General features: G+C 33.2%; 5 non-coding genes across 5 annotated transcripts; all 5 read right to left on the bottom strand.

Moving 5' to 3' along the window:
• Window positions 1–7,462: 7,462 nt before the first annotated feature.
• TRNAG-UCC lies at window positions 7,463–7,534 on the bottom strand. The gene has a single exon. It is a non-coding gene; the product is annotated as a tRNA-Gly (tRNA).
• A 603-nt stretch (window positions 7,535–8,137) lies between these two features.
• Window positions 8,138–8,209, bottom strand: TRNAG-UCC. Its single transcript has one exon. It is a non-coding gene; the product is annotated as a tRNA-Gly (tRNA).
• A 1,464-nt stretch (window positions 8,210–9,673) lies between these two features.
• On the bottom strand, window positions 9,674–9,745 carry TRNAV-UAC. Its single transcript has one exon. It is a non-coding gene; the product is annotated as a tRNA-Val (tRNA).
• A 2,819-nt stretch (window positions 9,746–12,564) lies between these two features.
• On the bottom strand, window positions 12,565–12,636 carry TRNAG-UCC. Its single transcript has one exon. It is a non-coding gene; the product is annotated as a tRNA-Gly (tRNA).
• A 763-nt stretch (window positions 12,637–13,399) lies between these two features.
• TRNAR-UCG lies at window positions 13,400–13,471 on the bottom strand. Its single transcript has one exon. It is a non-coding gene; the product is annotated as a tRNA-Arg (tRNA).
• Window positions 13,472–17,059: the final 3,588 nt, after the last annotated feature.

The raw sequence follows: 17,059 nt of genomic DNA, 5'->3' as shown, positions 1-17,059 counted from the left end.
TCAAACCCGGATCTATCGCTTCGAAGGTAATTATCATAACCGTTGGACTACAAACGCCTCTTACTTACACTATTTGTTTCACATAATGAATAAAAACACGTATACACTATTCGTTTTACTTTTAAAAAATTTCCTTTTAATTTCTTACTAACGTAATTCATTTCACAAGAGTCAAACCCGAGTCTATTGCTTGGAAGGCAATTATCCTAAGCGTTGGACTACAAACGCCTCTTCTTTACACTATTTGTCTCACATAATAACAAATAACACGTATACACTACTTGTTTTACTTTTAAACATTTTCCCCTTAAATTTTTACTATCGTAATTGTGTTTACCGGGAGTTGAACTCGAGTTTTTTGTTTGGAAGGAAATTATATCCTAATTGTTGTACTAAAAACGCCTCTTATTTAAGCTATTTCTTTCACATAAACAAGAACAACACTTATACACTACTCGTTTCACTTTCCAACATTTTCCCCTTAATATTTTACCATCATAATTGCCTTTGTTGGGAGTCGAACCCGAGTATATTGATTGGAAGGCAATTATCCTAACCATTGGACTACAAGCACCTCGTCTTTACACTATTTGATTCACATAATCAATCAAGAACAACACATGTACACTACTCATTCTACTTTTTAAAATTTTCCCCTTACTTTTTTATTGTCATTGCGTTTGCCGTGAGTCGAACCCGGGTCTATTGCTTGGAAGGCAATTATCCTAACCGTGGACTACAAGCGCCTCTTATTCACTTTTTCTTTTACATAATCAAGAACAACACATATACATTACTTAATTTACTTTTCAAAATTTACCCCTTAATTTTTTACATTCGTAATTCATTTGCTTGGAAGGTAATTAGCATAACCATTGGACTACAAATACCTATTCTTTACACTATTTGTTTCACGTAATCAAGCACGAAAGGTAAACACTGTCTATTTTAATTTTTAAAATTTTCCCAAGGTAAACACTGTTTGTTTACTTTTCAAAATTTTCCCTTAATATTTTACTATCAAAATTGCCTCTTTCGCCTATCGAACCCGGGTTTATTAACTAGAAGGCAATTATCCTAGTGATCAGAAGACAAACACCTCCACTTTACGCTATTTGTTTCACATAGTCAAGAACAAAACCTGTAATCAATAACAACATGTATACACTACTCGTTTTACTTTTCAATATTTTTCCCTTAATTTTTACTATCCTAATTGTGTTGTTGGGAGTCGAACCCGGTCTATTGATTGGAAGGCATTATCCTAACTGTTAGTACTACGAACCATCATCTTCACACTATTTGTTTCAGGTAAGAACAACATGTATACACTACTCGTTTTACTTTTAAAAATATCTTATTTAATTTTGTCTATAATCTATACACTATTAATTGCATTGTTGGGAGTCGAACCCGAGTCTATTGATTGAAGGCAATTATCCTAACTGTAGTACTACGAACGCATCATCTTTACACTATTGTTTTGGTAATCAAGAACACACGTATACACTACTCGTTTTACTTTTAAAAAAATTCCTTTTAATTTCTTACAAACGTAATTCATTTCTCGGGAGTCAAACCCGAGTTTATTGCTTGGAAGGCAATTATCCTAAGCGTTGGACTAAAAACGCCTCTTCTTGACACTATTTGTTTCACATAATAACGAATAACACATATACACTACTTGTTTTACTTTTAAACATTTCCCCCTTAAATTTTACTATCGTAATTGTGTTTACCGGGAGTTGAACTCGAGTCTTTGTTTGGAAGGAAATTATCCTAATTGTTGTACTAAAAACGCCTCTTATTTAAGCTATTTCTTTCACATAAACAAGAACAACACTTATACTACTCGTTTCACTTTCCAACATTTTCCCCTTAATTTTTTACCATCATAATTACCTTTGTTGGGAGTCGAACCCGAGTATATTGATTGAAATGCAATTATCCTAGCCGTTGGACTACAAACACCTCGTCTTTACACTATTTGATTCACATAATCAATCAAGAACAACACATATACACTACTCGTTCTACTTTTTAAAATTTTCCCCTTACTTTTTACTATTGTCATTGCGTTTGCCGTGAGTCGAAACCCGGGTCTATGCTTGGAAGGCAATTATCCTAACCGTTGGAGTACAAGCGCCTCTATTCACACTATTTCTTTTACATAATCAAAAACACATATACATTACTCAATTTACTTTTCAAATTTACCCCTTAATTTTTGACATTCGTAATTCATTTGCTTGGAAGGTAATTAGCATAACCGTTGGACTACAAATACCTATTCTTTACAGTATTGTTTCACGTAATCAAGAACGAAAGGTAAACACTGTCTGTTTTAATTTTAAAAATTTTCCCAAGGTAAACACTGTTTGTTTTACTTTTCAAAATTTTCCCTTAATATTTTACTATCAAAATTGCCTTTTTGGCCTATCGAACCCGGGTTTATTGACTAGAAGGCAATTATCCTAGTGATCGGAAGACAAACAGCTCCTCTTTACGCTATTTGTTTCACATAGTCAAGAACAAAACCTGTACTACTTAATTTACTTTTCAAAATTTCCCCTTAAATTTTTACTATCATAATTATGTTTGGGGGAGTCTAACCCGGGTCTATTTCTTGGAAGGCAATATCCTAATCGTTGGATACACCTCTTCTACACTATTTGTTTCACATAATCAATAACAACATGTATACACTACTCGTTTTACTTTTCAATATTTTTCCCTTAATTTTTACTATCCTAATTGTGTTTGTTGGGAGTCGAACCCGAGTCTATTGATTGGAAGGCAATTATCCTAATGTAGTACTACGAACGCATCATCTTCACACTATTTGTTTCAGGTAATCAAGAACAACATGTATACACTACTCGTTTTACTTTTAAAAATTCCTCTTATTTACACTATTTGTCTCACATAACGTATACACTACTCTACTGTTCGTAGTTCTGACGGGAGTCAAACCCGAGTCTATTGCTTGGAAGGCAATTATCCTAAGCGTTGGACTACAAAACCCTCTTCTTTACACTATTTGTTTCAGATAATAACGAATAACACGTATATACTACTTGTTTTACTTTTAAACATTTCCCCCTTAAATTTTTACTATCGTAATTGTATTTACTGGGAGTTGAACTCGAGTCTTTTGTTTGGAAGGAAATTATCCTAATTGTTGTACTAAAAACGCTTTTTATTTAAGCTATTTCTTTCATATAAACAAGAACAACATGTATACACTACTCGTTTCACTTTCCAACATTTTCCCCTTAATTTTTTACCATTGTAATTGCCTTTGTTGGAGTCGAAACCCGAGTATATTGATTGGAAGGCTATTATCCTAACCGTTTGACTACAAACACCTCGTCTTTATACTATTTGTTACACATAATCAATCAAGAACAACACGTACACACTACTCGTTCTACTTTTTAAAGTTTTATCCTTAATTTTTTGCTATTGTCATTGCGTTTTCCGGGAGTCGAACCCGGGTTTATTGCATAGAAGGCAATTATCCTAACCGTTGGACTAATGCCTCTTTTTCATACTATTTCTTTACATAATCAAGAACAACACTATACACTACTCAATTTACTTTTCAAAATTTACCACTTAATTTTTACATTCGTAATTCATTTGCTTGGAAGGTAATTAGCCTAACTATTGGACTACAAATATATTATTTACACTATTTGTTTCACGTAATCAAGCATGAAAGGTAAACATGTTGTTTTAATTTTCAAAATTTTCCCAAGGTAAACGTTGTTGTTTTACTTTTCAAAATTTTCCCTAATTTTTACCATCGAAATTGCCTTTTTCGCCTATCGAACCCGGGTTTATTGACTAGAAGGCAATTATCCTAGCGGTTGTAAGACAAACACCTCCTCTTTACGCTATTTGTTTCACATAATCAAGAAAAAACACTAACACTACTTAATTTACTTTTCAAATTTCCCCTTAAATTTTTACAATCATAATTACATTTGTAGGGAGTCTAACCCGGGTCTATTTCTTGGAAGGCAATTATCCTAATCGTTGGACTACACCTCTTCTTTACACTATTTGTTTCACATAATCAATAACAACAGTATACACTACTCGTTTTACTTTTCAATATTTTCCCCTTAATTTTTTACTATCCTAATGCGTTTGTTGGGAGTCGAACCCGAGTCTATTATGGATGGCAATTATCCTAACTGTAGTACTACGAACGCATCATCTTCACACTATTTGTTTCAGGTAATCAAGAACAACATGTATACACTACTCGTTTTACTTTATAAATTCTCCCTTAATTTAACTATAGCGATTTTTGTCAACCCGGATCTATCGCTCGAAGGCATTATCATAAGACTACAACGCCTTATACACTATTGTTTCACATAATGAATAAAACACGTATACACTATTGTTTTACTTTTAAAAAATTTCCTTTTAATTTCTTACTAACGTAGTTCATTTCACAGGAGTCAAACCCGAGTCTATTACTTGGAAGGCAATTATCCTAAGCGTTGGACTACAACGCCTCTTCTTTACACTATTTGTCTAATAACGAATAACACGTATACTACTTGTTTTACTTTTAAACATTTTCCCCTTAAATTTTTACTATCGTAATTGTATTTACTGGGAGTTGAACTCGAGTTTTTGTTTGGAAGGAAATTATCCTAATTGTTGTACTAAAAACGCTCTTATTTAAGCTATTTCTTTCATATAAACAAGAACAACATGTATACACTACTCGTTTCACTTTCCAACATTTTCCCTTAATTTTTTTCATATTGCCTTTGTTGGGAGTCGAACCGAGTATATTGATTGGAAGGCAATTATCCTAACCGTTGGACTACAAACACCCGTCTTTACACTATTTGATTCACATAATCAATCAGAACAACACGTTACACACTACATTCTACTTTTTAAAATTTTCCTTATTTTTTACTATTGTCATTGCGTTTGCCGAGTCGAACCCGGGTCTATTGCTAGAAGGCAATTATCCTAACCGTTGGACTACAAGCGCCTTTATTCAACTTTTTCTTTTACATAATCAAGAACAACACTATACATTACTCATTTACTTTTCAAAATTTACCCCTTAATTTTTTACATTCGTAATTCATTTGCTTGGAAGGTAATTAGCTAACCGTTGGACTACAAATACTATTCTTTACACTATTTGTTTCACGTAATCAAGCATGAAAGGTAAACACTGTTGTTTTAATTTTCAAAATTTTCCAAGGTAAACTGTTTGTTTTACTTTTCAAAATTTTCCCTAATATTTTACTATCAAAATTGCCTCTTTCGCCTATCGAACCCGGGTTTATTGACTAGAAGGCAATTATCCTAGCGGATCAGACAAACACCTCCTCTTTACGCTATTGTTTCACATATCAAGAAAAAACCTTACACTACTTAATTTACTTTTCAATATTTCCCCTTAAATTTTTACTATCATAATTACGTTTGTAGGGACCCGGGTCTATTTCTTGGAAGGCAATTATACTAATCGTTGGACTACCTCTTCTTTACACTATTGTTTCACATAATCAATAACAACACGTATACTACTCGTTTTACTTTTCAATATTTTCCCCTTAATTTTTTACTATCCTAATTGCGTTTGTTGGGGGTCGAACCCGAGTCTATTGATTGGAAGGCAATTATCCTAACTGTAGTACTATGAACGCATCATCTTTACACTATTTGTTTTAGGTAATCAAGAACAACACGTATACACTACTCGTTTTACTTTAAAAAATTCCTTTTAATTTTTACAAACGTAATTCATTTCTCGGGAGTCAAACCCGAGTTTATTGCTTGGAAGGCAATTATCCTAAGCGTTGGACTACAAACGCCTCTTTTTGACACACTATTTGTTTCATAATAATGAATAACACGTATACACTACTTGTTTTACTTTTAAACATTTTCCTTAATTTTTACTATCATAATTTTTTGTGGGAGTCGAACCCGTTATTGATTGAAGGCAATTATCCTAACCGTTGGACTACAAACGCCTCTCTTTACACTTTTCTTTCACATATCAAGAACAACCATATACACTACTCGTTTACTTTTTCCAAATTTTCCCCTTAATTTTTACTATCATAATTGCGTTTGGGAGTCGAACCCGGGTCTATTGCTTGGAAGGCAATTATCCTAACCGTTGGACTACAAAACCTCTCTTTACATTTCTTTTCACATAATCAAGAACAACACATATACATTACTCAATTTACTTTTCAAAATTTTCCCCTTAATTTTTTACTATTCGAATTGCATTTGCTTGGTGAGTCGAACCCGGTCTAATTGGAAGGCAATTATCCTTGGACTACAAACGAAAGGTCACTGTCTGTTTTCACACTATTTTTTCACATAATCAAGAACAACACATACACTACTGTTTTACTTTTCAAAATTTTCCCTTATTTTTACTATCAAAATTGCCTTTTTCGCCTATCGAACCTTTATTGACTAGAAGGCAATTATCCTAGTGATCGGAAGACAAACACCTCCTCTTTAGCTTTTGTTTCACATAGTCAAGAACAAAACCTGTACACTACTTAATTTACTTTTCAAAATTTTCCCCTTAAATTTTTACTATCATAATTAGTTTGTAGGGAGTCTAACCGGGTCTTTCTTGGAAGGCAATTATACTAAACGTTGGACTACACCTCTTCTTTACACTATTTGTTTCACATAATCAATAACAACATATACATTACTCGTTTTACTTTTTAATATTTTCCCCTTAATTTTTACTATCCTAATTGCGTTTGTTGGGAGTCGAACCCGAGTCTATGATTGGAAGGCAATTATCCTAACGTAGTACTACGAACGCATCATCTTTACACTATTTGTTTCAGGTAATCAAGAACAACATGTATACACTACTCGTTTTACTTTTAAAAAAATTCCTTTTATTTCTTACAAACGTAATTCATTCTCGGGAGTCAAACCCGATTTTATTGCTTGGAAGGCAATTATCCTAAGCGTTGGACTACAAACGCCTCTTTTTGACACTATTAGTTTCACATAATAACGAATAACACATATACACTACTTGTTTTACTTTTAAACACTTTCCCCTTAAATTTTTACTATCATAATGTGTTTACCGGGAGTTGAACTCGAGTCTTTGCTTGGAAGGAAATTATCCTAATTGTTGTACTAAAAACGCCTCTTATTTTAAGCTATTTCTTTCACATAAACAAGAACAACACGTATACACTACTCGTTTCACTTTCCAACATTTTCCCTTAATTTTTTACCATCATAATTGCCTTTGTTGGGAGTCGAACCCGAGTATATTGCTTGGAAGGCAATTATCCTAACCGTTGGACTACAAACACCTCGTCTTTACACTATTTGATTCACATAATCAATCAAGAACAACACATATACACTACTCATTCTACTTTTTAAAATTTTCCCCTTACTTTTTTACTATTGTCATTGCGTTTGTCGTGAGTCGAACCCGGGTCTATTGCTTGGAAGGCAATTATCCTAACCGTTGGACTACAAACGCCTCTTATTTACACTATTTGTTTCACATAATGAATAAAACACGTATACACTACTCGTTTTACTTTTAAAAAAATTTCCTTTAATTTCTTACTAACGTAATTCATTTCACAGTAGTCAAACCCGAGTCTATTGCTTGGAAGGCAATTATCCTAAGCGTTGGACTACAAACGCCTCTTCTTTACACTATTTGTCTCACATAATAACGAATAACACGTATACACTACTTGTTTTAGTTTTAAACATTTTCCCCTTAAATTTTACTATCGTAATTGTGTTTAACGGGAGTTGAACTCGAGTCTTTTGTTTGGAAGGAATTATCCTAATTATTGTACTAAAAACGCCTCTTATTTAAGCTATTTATTTCACATAAACAAGAACAACATGTATACTACTCGATTCACTTTCCAACCTTTTCCCCTTAATATTTACCATCATAATTGCCTTTGTTAGGAGTTAAACCCGAGTATATTGATTGGAAGGCAATTATCCTAACCGTTCACCTCGTCTTTACACTATTTGTTTCACATAATCAATCAAGAACAACACGTATACACTACTCGTTCTACTTTTTAAAATTTTCCCCTTAATTTTTTACTATTGTCAATGCGTTTGCCGGGAGTCGAACCCAGGTCTATTGCTTGGAAGGCAATTATCCTAACCGTTGGACTACAAACGCCTCTTATTCACACTATTCTTTTACATAATCAAGAACAAATCGTATACAGTACTCAATTTACCCCCTTAATTTTTTACATTCGTAATTCATTTGCTTGGAAGGTAATTAGCCTAACTGTTGGACTACAAATACCTATTCTTTTTAATATTTGTTTCACGTAATCAAGCATAAAAGGTAAACACTGTCTGTTTTAATTTTCAAAATTTTCCCAAGGTAAACACTGTTTGTTTTACTTTTCAAAATTTTCCCTTAATTTTTTACTATCGAAATTGCCTTTTTCGCTTATCGAACCCGGGTTTATTGACTAGAAGGCAATTATCCTAGCGGTTGGAAGACAAACACCTCCTCTTTACGCTATTTGTTTCACATAATCAAGAACAAAACCTGTACACTTAATTACTTTTCAAAATTTTCCCCTTAAATTTTTACTATCATAATTACGTTTGTAGGGAGTCTAACCCGGGTCTATTTCTTGGAAGGCAATTATCCTAATCGTTGGACTACACCTCCTCTTTACACTATTTGTTTCACATAATCAATAACAACACGTATACATTACTCGTTTTACTTTTCAATATTTTCCCCTTAATTTGTTACTATCATAATTGCGTTTGTTGGGAGTCGAACTCGAGTCTATTGATTGGAAGGCAATTATCCTAACTGTAGTACTACGAACGCATCATCTTCAGACTATTTGTTTCAGGTAATCAAAAACATGTATACACTACTCGTTTTACTTTTTAAAATTCTCCCCTTAATTTTTAACGATAGCGATTATGTTTGCCGGGTGTCAAACCCGGATCTATCGCTTCGAAGGCAATTATCATAACCGTTGGACTACAAACGCCTCTTATTTACACTATTTGTCTCACATAATGAATAAAAACACGTATACACTACTCTTTTATTTTTAAAAAATTTTCTTTTAATTTCTTACTAACGTAGTTCATTTGAAGGGAGTCAAACCCGAGTCTATTGCTTGGAAGGCAATTATCCTAAGCATTGGACTACAAACGCCTCTTCTTTACACTATTTGTTTCATATAATAACGAATAACACGTACATAATACTTGTTTTACTTTTAAACATTTCCCCCTTAAATATTTACTATCGTAATTGTGTTTAACGGGAGTTGAACTCGAGTCTTTTGTTTGGAAGGAAATTATCCTAATTGTTGTACTAAAAACGCCTCTTATTTAAGCTATTTCTTTCACATAAACAAGAACAACACGTATACACTACTCGTTTCACTTTTCAACATTTCCCCTTAATTTTTTACCATTGTAATTGCCTTTGTTGGGAGTCGAACCCGAGTATATTGATTGGAAGGCAATTATCCTAACCGTTTGACTACAAACACCTCTTCTTTACACTATTTGTTACACAAAATCAATCAAGAACAACACGTATACACTACTCGTTCTACTTTTTAAAGTTTTCTCCTTAATTTTTTGCTATTGTCATTGCGTTTGCCGGGAGTCGAACCCAGGTCTATTGCTTGTAAGGCAATTATCCTAACCGTTGGACTACAAACGCCTCTTATTCACACTATTTCTTTTACATAATCAAGAACAACACGTATACACTACTCAATTTACTTTTCAAAATTTACCCCTTAATTTTTACATTCGTAATTCATTTGCTTGGAAGGTAATTAGCCTAACTGTTGGACTACAAATACGTATTCTTTACACTATTTGTATCACGTAATCAAGCACGAAAGGTAAACACTGTTTGTTTTAATTTTCAAAATTTTCCCAAGGTAAACGTTGTTTGTTTTTCTTTTCAAAATTTACCCTAATTTTTTACAATCGAAATTGCCTTTTTCGCCTATCGAACCCGGGTTTATTGACTAGAAGGCAATTATCCTAGCGGTTGTAAGACAAACACCTCCTCTTTACGCTATTTGTTTCATAGAATCAAGAAAAAACACTGTACACTACTTAATTTACTTTTCAAAATTTCCACTTAAATTTTTAAATCATAATTACATTTGTAGGGAGTCTACCCCGGGTCTATTGCTTGAAAGGCAATTATCCTAATCGTTGGACTACACCTCTCTTCTTTACACTATTTGTTTCACATAATCAATAACAACACGTATACACTACTCGTTTTACTTTTCAATATTTTCCTCTTAATTTTTTACTATCCTAATTGCATTTTTTGGGAGTCGAACCTGAGTTTATTGATTGGAAGGCAATTATCCTAACTGTAGTACTACGAACGAATCATCTTCACACTATTTGTTTCAGGTAATCAAGAACAACATGTATACACTACTCGTTTTACTTTTTAAAATTCTCCCCTTAATTTTTTACGATAGCGATTGTGTTTGCCGGGTGTCAAACCCGGGTCTATCGCTTCGAAGGCAATTATCTTAACCGTTGGACTACAAACGCCTCTTATTTACACTATTTATTTCACAGAATGAATAAAAACACGTATACACTACTCGTTTTAATTTTAAAAATATTTCCTTTTAATTTCTTACTAACGTAATTCATTTGACGGGAGTCAAACCCGAGTCTATTGCTTGGAAGGCAATTATCCTAAGCGTTGGACTACAAACGCCTCTTCTTTACACTATTTGTTTCACATAATAACGAATAACACGTATACACTACTTGTTTTACTTTTAAACATTTCCCCCTTAAATTTTTACTATCGTAATTGTGTTTACCGGGAGTTGAACTCGAGTCTTTTGTTTGGAAGGAAATTATCCTAATTGTTGTACTAAAAATGCCTCTTATTTAAGCTATTTCTTTCACATAAACAAGAACAACACTTATACACTACTCGTTTCACTTTCCAACATTTTCCCCTTAATTTTTTACCATCGTAATTGCCTTTGTTGGGAGTCGAACCCGAGTATATTGATTGGAAGGCAATTATCCTAACCGTTGGACTACAAACACCTCGTCTTTGCACTATTTGATTCACATAATCAATCAAGAACAACACATATACATTACTCGTTCTACTTTTTAATATTTTCCCCTTACTTTTTTACTATTGTCATTGCGTTTGCCGTGAGTCGAACCCGAGTCTATTCCTTGGAAGGCAATTATCCTAATCGTTGGACTACAAGCGGCTCTTATTCACACTATTTCTTTTACATAATCAAGAACAACACATATATATTACTCAATTTACTTTTCAAAATTTACCCTTAATTTTTTACATTCGTAATTCATTTGCTTGGAAGGTAATTAGCATAACCGTTGGACTACAAATACTATTCTTTACACTATTTGTTTCACGTAATCAAGCACGAAAGGTAAACACTGTCTGTTTTAATTTTCAAAATTTTCCCAAGGTAAACACTGTTTGTTTACTTTTCAAAATTTTCCCTTAATATTTTACTATCAAATTATCCTAGCGATCGGAAGACAAACACCTCCTCTTTACGCTATTTGTTTCACATAGTCAAGAACAAAAACTGTACACTACTTAATTTACTTTTCAAAATTTTCCCCTTAAATTTTTACTATCATAATTACGTTTGTAGGGAGTCTAACCCGGGTCTATTTCTTTGAAGGCAATTATCCTAATCGTTGGACTACTCTTCTTACACTATTTGTTTTACATAATCAATAACAACGCGCATACATTACTCGTTTTACTTTTCAATATTTTCCCCTTAATTTTTTACTATCCTAATTGCGTTTGTTGGGAGTCGAACCAGAGTCTATTGATTGGAAGGCAATTATCCTAACTGTAGTACTACGAACGCATCATCTTTACACTATTTGTTTCAGGTAATCAAGAACAACACGTATACACTACTCGTTTTACTTTTAAAAAATTTCCTTTTAATTTCTTACTAACGTAATTCATTTATGGGGAGTCAAACCCGAGTCTATTGCTTGGAAGGCAATTATCCTAAGCGTTGGACTACAAACGCCTCTTCTTGACACTATTTGTTTCACATAATAACGAATAACACGTATACACTACTTGTTTTACTTTTAAACATTTCCCCCTTAAATATTTACTATTGTAATTGTGTTTAACGGGAGTTGAACTCGAGTCTTTTGTTTGGAAGGAAATTATCCTAATTGTTGTACTAAAAATGCCTATTATTTAAGCTAATTCTTTCACATAAACAAGAACAACACGTATACACTACTCGTTTCACTTTCCAGCATTTTCCCTTTAATATTTTACCATCATAATTGCCTTTGTTGGGAGTCGAACCCGGTTTTATTGATTGGAAGACAATTATCCTAACCGTTGGACTACAAACACCTCGTCTTTACACTATTTGTTTCACATAATCAATCAAGAACAACACGTATACACTACTCGTTCTACTTTTTGAAATTTTCCCCTTAATATTTTACTATTGTCATTGCGTTTGCCAGGAGTCGAACCCGGGTATATTGCTTGGAAGGCAATTATCCTAACCGTTGGACTACAAACGCCTCTTATTCACACTATTTCTTTTACATAATCAAGAACAACACGTATACACTACTCAATTACCCCTTAATTTTTTACATTCGTAATTCATTTGCTTGGAAGGTAATTAGCCTAACTGTTGGACTACAAATACCTATTCTTTACACTATTTGTTTCACGTAATCAAGCACGAAAGGTAAACACTGTTTGTTTTAATTTTCAAAATTTTCCCAAGGTAAACACTGTTTGTTTTACTTTTCAAAATTTTCCCTTAATTTTTTACTATCGAAATTTCCTTTTTCGCCTATCAAACCCGGGTTTATTAACTAGAAGGCAATTATCCTAGCGGTTGGAAGACAAACACCTCCTCTTTACGCTATTTGTTTCACATACTTTACACTACTTAACTTTTCAAAATTTCCCCTAAAATTTTTACTATCATAATTACATTTGTAGGGAGTCTAACCAGGGTCTATTGCTTGAAAGGCAATTATCCTAATCGTTGGACTACACCTCTCTTCTTTACACTATTTGTTTCACATAATCAATAACAACACGTATACACTACTCGTTTTACTTTTCAATATTTTCCCCTTAATTTTTACTATCCTAATTGGGTTTGTTGGGAGTCGAACCCCAGTCTATTGATTGGAAGGCAATTATCCTAACTGTAGTACTACGAACGCATCATCTTCACACTATTTGTTTCAAGTAATCAAGAACAACATGTATACACTACTCGTTTTACTTTTTAAAATTCTCCCCTTAATTTTTTACGATAGCGATTGTGTTTGCCGGGTGTCAAACCCGGGTCTATCGCTTCGAAGGCAATTATCCTAACCGTTGGACTACAAACGCCTCTTATTTACACTATTTGTTTCACATAATGAATAAAAACACGTATACAGTACTCGTTTTACTTTTAAAAAAATGTCCTTTTTATTTCTTACTAACGTAATTCATTTCACGGGAGTCAAACCCGAGTCTATTGCTTGGAAGGCAATTATCCTAAGCATTGGACTACAAACGCCTCTTCTTTACACTATTTGTCTCACATAATAACGAATAACACGTATACACTACTTGTTTTACTTTTAAACATTTTCCCCTTAAATTTTTACTATCGTAATTGTGTTTACCGGGAGTTGAACTCGAGTCTTTTGTTTGGAAGGAAATTATCCTAATTGTTGTACTAAAAACACCTCTTATTTAAGCTATTTCTTTCACATAAACAAGAACAACACTTATACAGTACTCGTTTCACTTTCCAACATTTTCCCCTTAATTTTTTACAATCATAATTGCCTTTGTTGGGAGTCGAACACGAGTATATTGATTGGAAGGCAATTATCCTAACCGTTGGACTACAAACACCTCGTCTTTACACTATTTGATTCACATAATCAATCAAGAACAACACATATACACTACTCGTTCTACTTTTTAAAATCTTCCCCTTACTTTTTTACTATTGTCATTGCGTTTTCCGTGAGTCGAACCCGGGTCTATTGCTTGGAAGGCAATTATCCTAACCGTTGGACTACAAGCGCCTCTTATTCACATTATTTCTTTTACATAATCAAGAACAACACATATACTTTACTCAATTTACTTTTCAAAATTTACCCCTTAATTTTTTTACATTCGTAATTCATTTGCTTGGAAGGTAATTAGCCTAACTGTTGGACTACAAATACCTATTCTTTACACTATTTGTTTCACGTAATCAAGCACGAAAGGTAAACATTGTCTGTTTTAATTTTCAAAATTTTTCCAAGGTAAACACTGTTTGTTTTACTTTTCAAAATTTTCCCTTAATATTTTACTATCAAAATTGCCTTTTTGGCCTATCGAACCCGGGTTTATTGACTAGAAGGCAATTATCCTAGTGATCGGAAGACAAACACCTGTACACTACTCTTATTCATACTATTTCTTTTACATAATCGAGAACAACACGTGTACACTACTCAATCTACTTTTCAAAATTATCCCCTTAATTTTTTGCAATCGTAATTCATTTACCGGAAGTAAAACCCGAGTATTTTGCTTGGAAGGTAATTAGCCTAACCGTTGGACTACAAATACCTATTGTTTACACTATTTGTTTCATGTAATCAAGCACAAAAGGTAAACACTGTTTGTTTTACTTTTCAAAATTTCCCCTTAATTTTTTACTATCGAAATTGCCTTTTTCGCCTGTCGAACCCGTGTTTATTGCCTAGAAGGCAATTGTCCTAGTGGTTGGAAGACAAACACCTCTTCTTTATGCTTTTTGTTCAACATAATCAATAACAAAACCTGTACACTACTTGTTTTACTTTTCAAAATTTTCCCCTTGAATTTTTACTGCATAATCGTGTTTGTCGGGAGTCGAACCCGAGTCTATTGCTTGGAAGGGCAATTATCCTAACCGTTGGACTACACATTTTCTTTACACAATTTGTTTTACTTAATCAAGAACAACACATATACAATACTCATTTTACTTTTCAACATTTTCCCCTTAATTTCTTACTATCGTAATTACGTACGACTACGAACTTGAGTCTATTGATTGAAAGAGGAAATTATCCTAACTATAGGACTACGAACGCGTCATCTTTACACTATTTTTTTTCAGGTAATCAAAAACAACATGTAATACACTACTCGTTTTACTTTTTAAATATTTCCCCTTAATTTTTTACGATCGCGATTGTGTCCATCTGGAGTTGAACCCAAGTCTATCGCTTGAAAGGCAATTATCCTAACCCTTGGACTACAAAATTCCTCTTATTTACACTATTTGTTACTTATAATAAAGAAAAACACATATACACTACTCGTTTTACTTTTTAAAAATTTCCTTTTAATTTTTTATTAACTTAATTCATTTAACGAGAGTCGAACCCAGTTCTATTGCTTGGAAGGCAATTATCCTAATTGTTGGACAACAAACACCTCTTCTTTACACTATTTGTTTCACATAATCAAGAACAACACCTATACACTACTCGTATTACTTTTCAAAAAATTTCCTTGATTTTTTACTATTGCAATTGCATTTTCCCAGGGTCGAACCCGAGTCTATTGCTTAGAAGGCAATTATCCTAACAGTTGGACTATAAGCGCCTCTTCTTTAAACTATTTGTTTTACATAATCACAAATAACACATACACACTACTCGTTTTACTTTTAAACATTTCCTCCTTAAGTTTTTACCATCGTAATTGTGTTTGTCGGGAGTCGAACCCGGGTATATTGATTGGAAGGCAATTATCCTAATTGTTGGACTACAAACACCTCATTTTTACACACTATTTGTTTCACATAATCAAGAACAACACGTATACACTACTCGTTTTACTTTTTAAAGTTTTCTGCTTAATTTTTTACTATTGTCATTGCGTTTCCCAAGAGTCAAACCCGAGTCTATTGCTTAAAAGGTAATTATCCTAACCGTTGGATTACAAACGCCTCTTATTCACATTATTTTTTTACATAATCAAGAACAACACATATATGTTACTAAATTTACTTTTCAAATTTTCCCCCTTAATTTTATAAAATCGTAATTCATTTTCCTGTAGTTGAACCCGGGTCTATTGCTTGAATGGTCATTAGCCTAACCGTTGGACTACAAATACCTATTCTTTACACTATTTGTTTCATGTAATCAAGCACGAAAGGTAAACACTGTTTGTTTTACTTTTCAAAATTTTCCCCTTATTTTTTTACTATCGAAATTGCCTTTTTCACCCGTCAAACCCGGGTTTCTTGCCTGGAAGGCAATTATCCTAGTGGTTGGAAGAAAAACACCTCCTATTTACGCTATTTGTTTCACATAATCAATAACAAAACATGTACACATCTTGTTTTACTTTTCAAAATTTTCCCCTTAAATTTGTACTACTATCGTAATTGCATTTGTCGGGAGTCCAACCCGGGTCTATTGCTTGGAAGTCAATTATCCTAATCGTTGGAATATACCTCTTCTTTACACTATTTGTATCACATAATCAAAATAACATGTATACACTACTGTTTTACTTTTCAACATTTTCCCCTTAATTTTTTACTATCGTAATTACGTTTTCCGGGAGTCGAACCCGAGTCTATTGATTGGAAGGCAATTATCCTAACTGTAGGACTACGAATGCATCATATTTACACTATTTGTTTCAGGTAAGCAAGTACATCATGTATACACTACTCGTTTTACTTTTTAAAATCTCCCCCTAATTTTTTACGATCGTGATTGTGTTTGTCGGGTGTCAAACCTGGGTTGATCACTTGGAAGGCAATTATCCTAACCGTTGGACTACAAACGCCTCTTATTGACACTATTTGTTTCACATAATGAATAAAAACACGTATACACAACTCGTTTTACTTTTAAAAAATTTCCTTTTAATTTTTTACTAACGTAATTCATTTGACGGAAGTCGAACTCGAGTCTATTG

The sequence above is a fragment of the Hibiscus syriacus genome, unplaced genomic scaffold, assembly GCF_006381635.1.
Source record: "Hibiscus syriacus cultivar Baekdansim isolate YM2019G1 unplaced genomic scaffold, ASM638163v2 tig00014949_pilon, whole genome shotgun sequence".
NCBI lineage: Eukaryota > Viridiplantae > Streptophyta > Magnoliopsida > Malvales > Malvaceae > Hibiscus > Hibiscus syriacus.
This window is presented reverse-complemented; position numbering and strand designations above follow the sequence as displayed.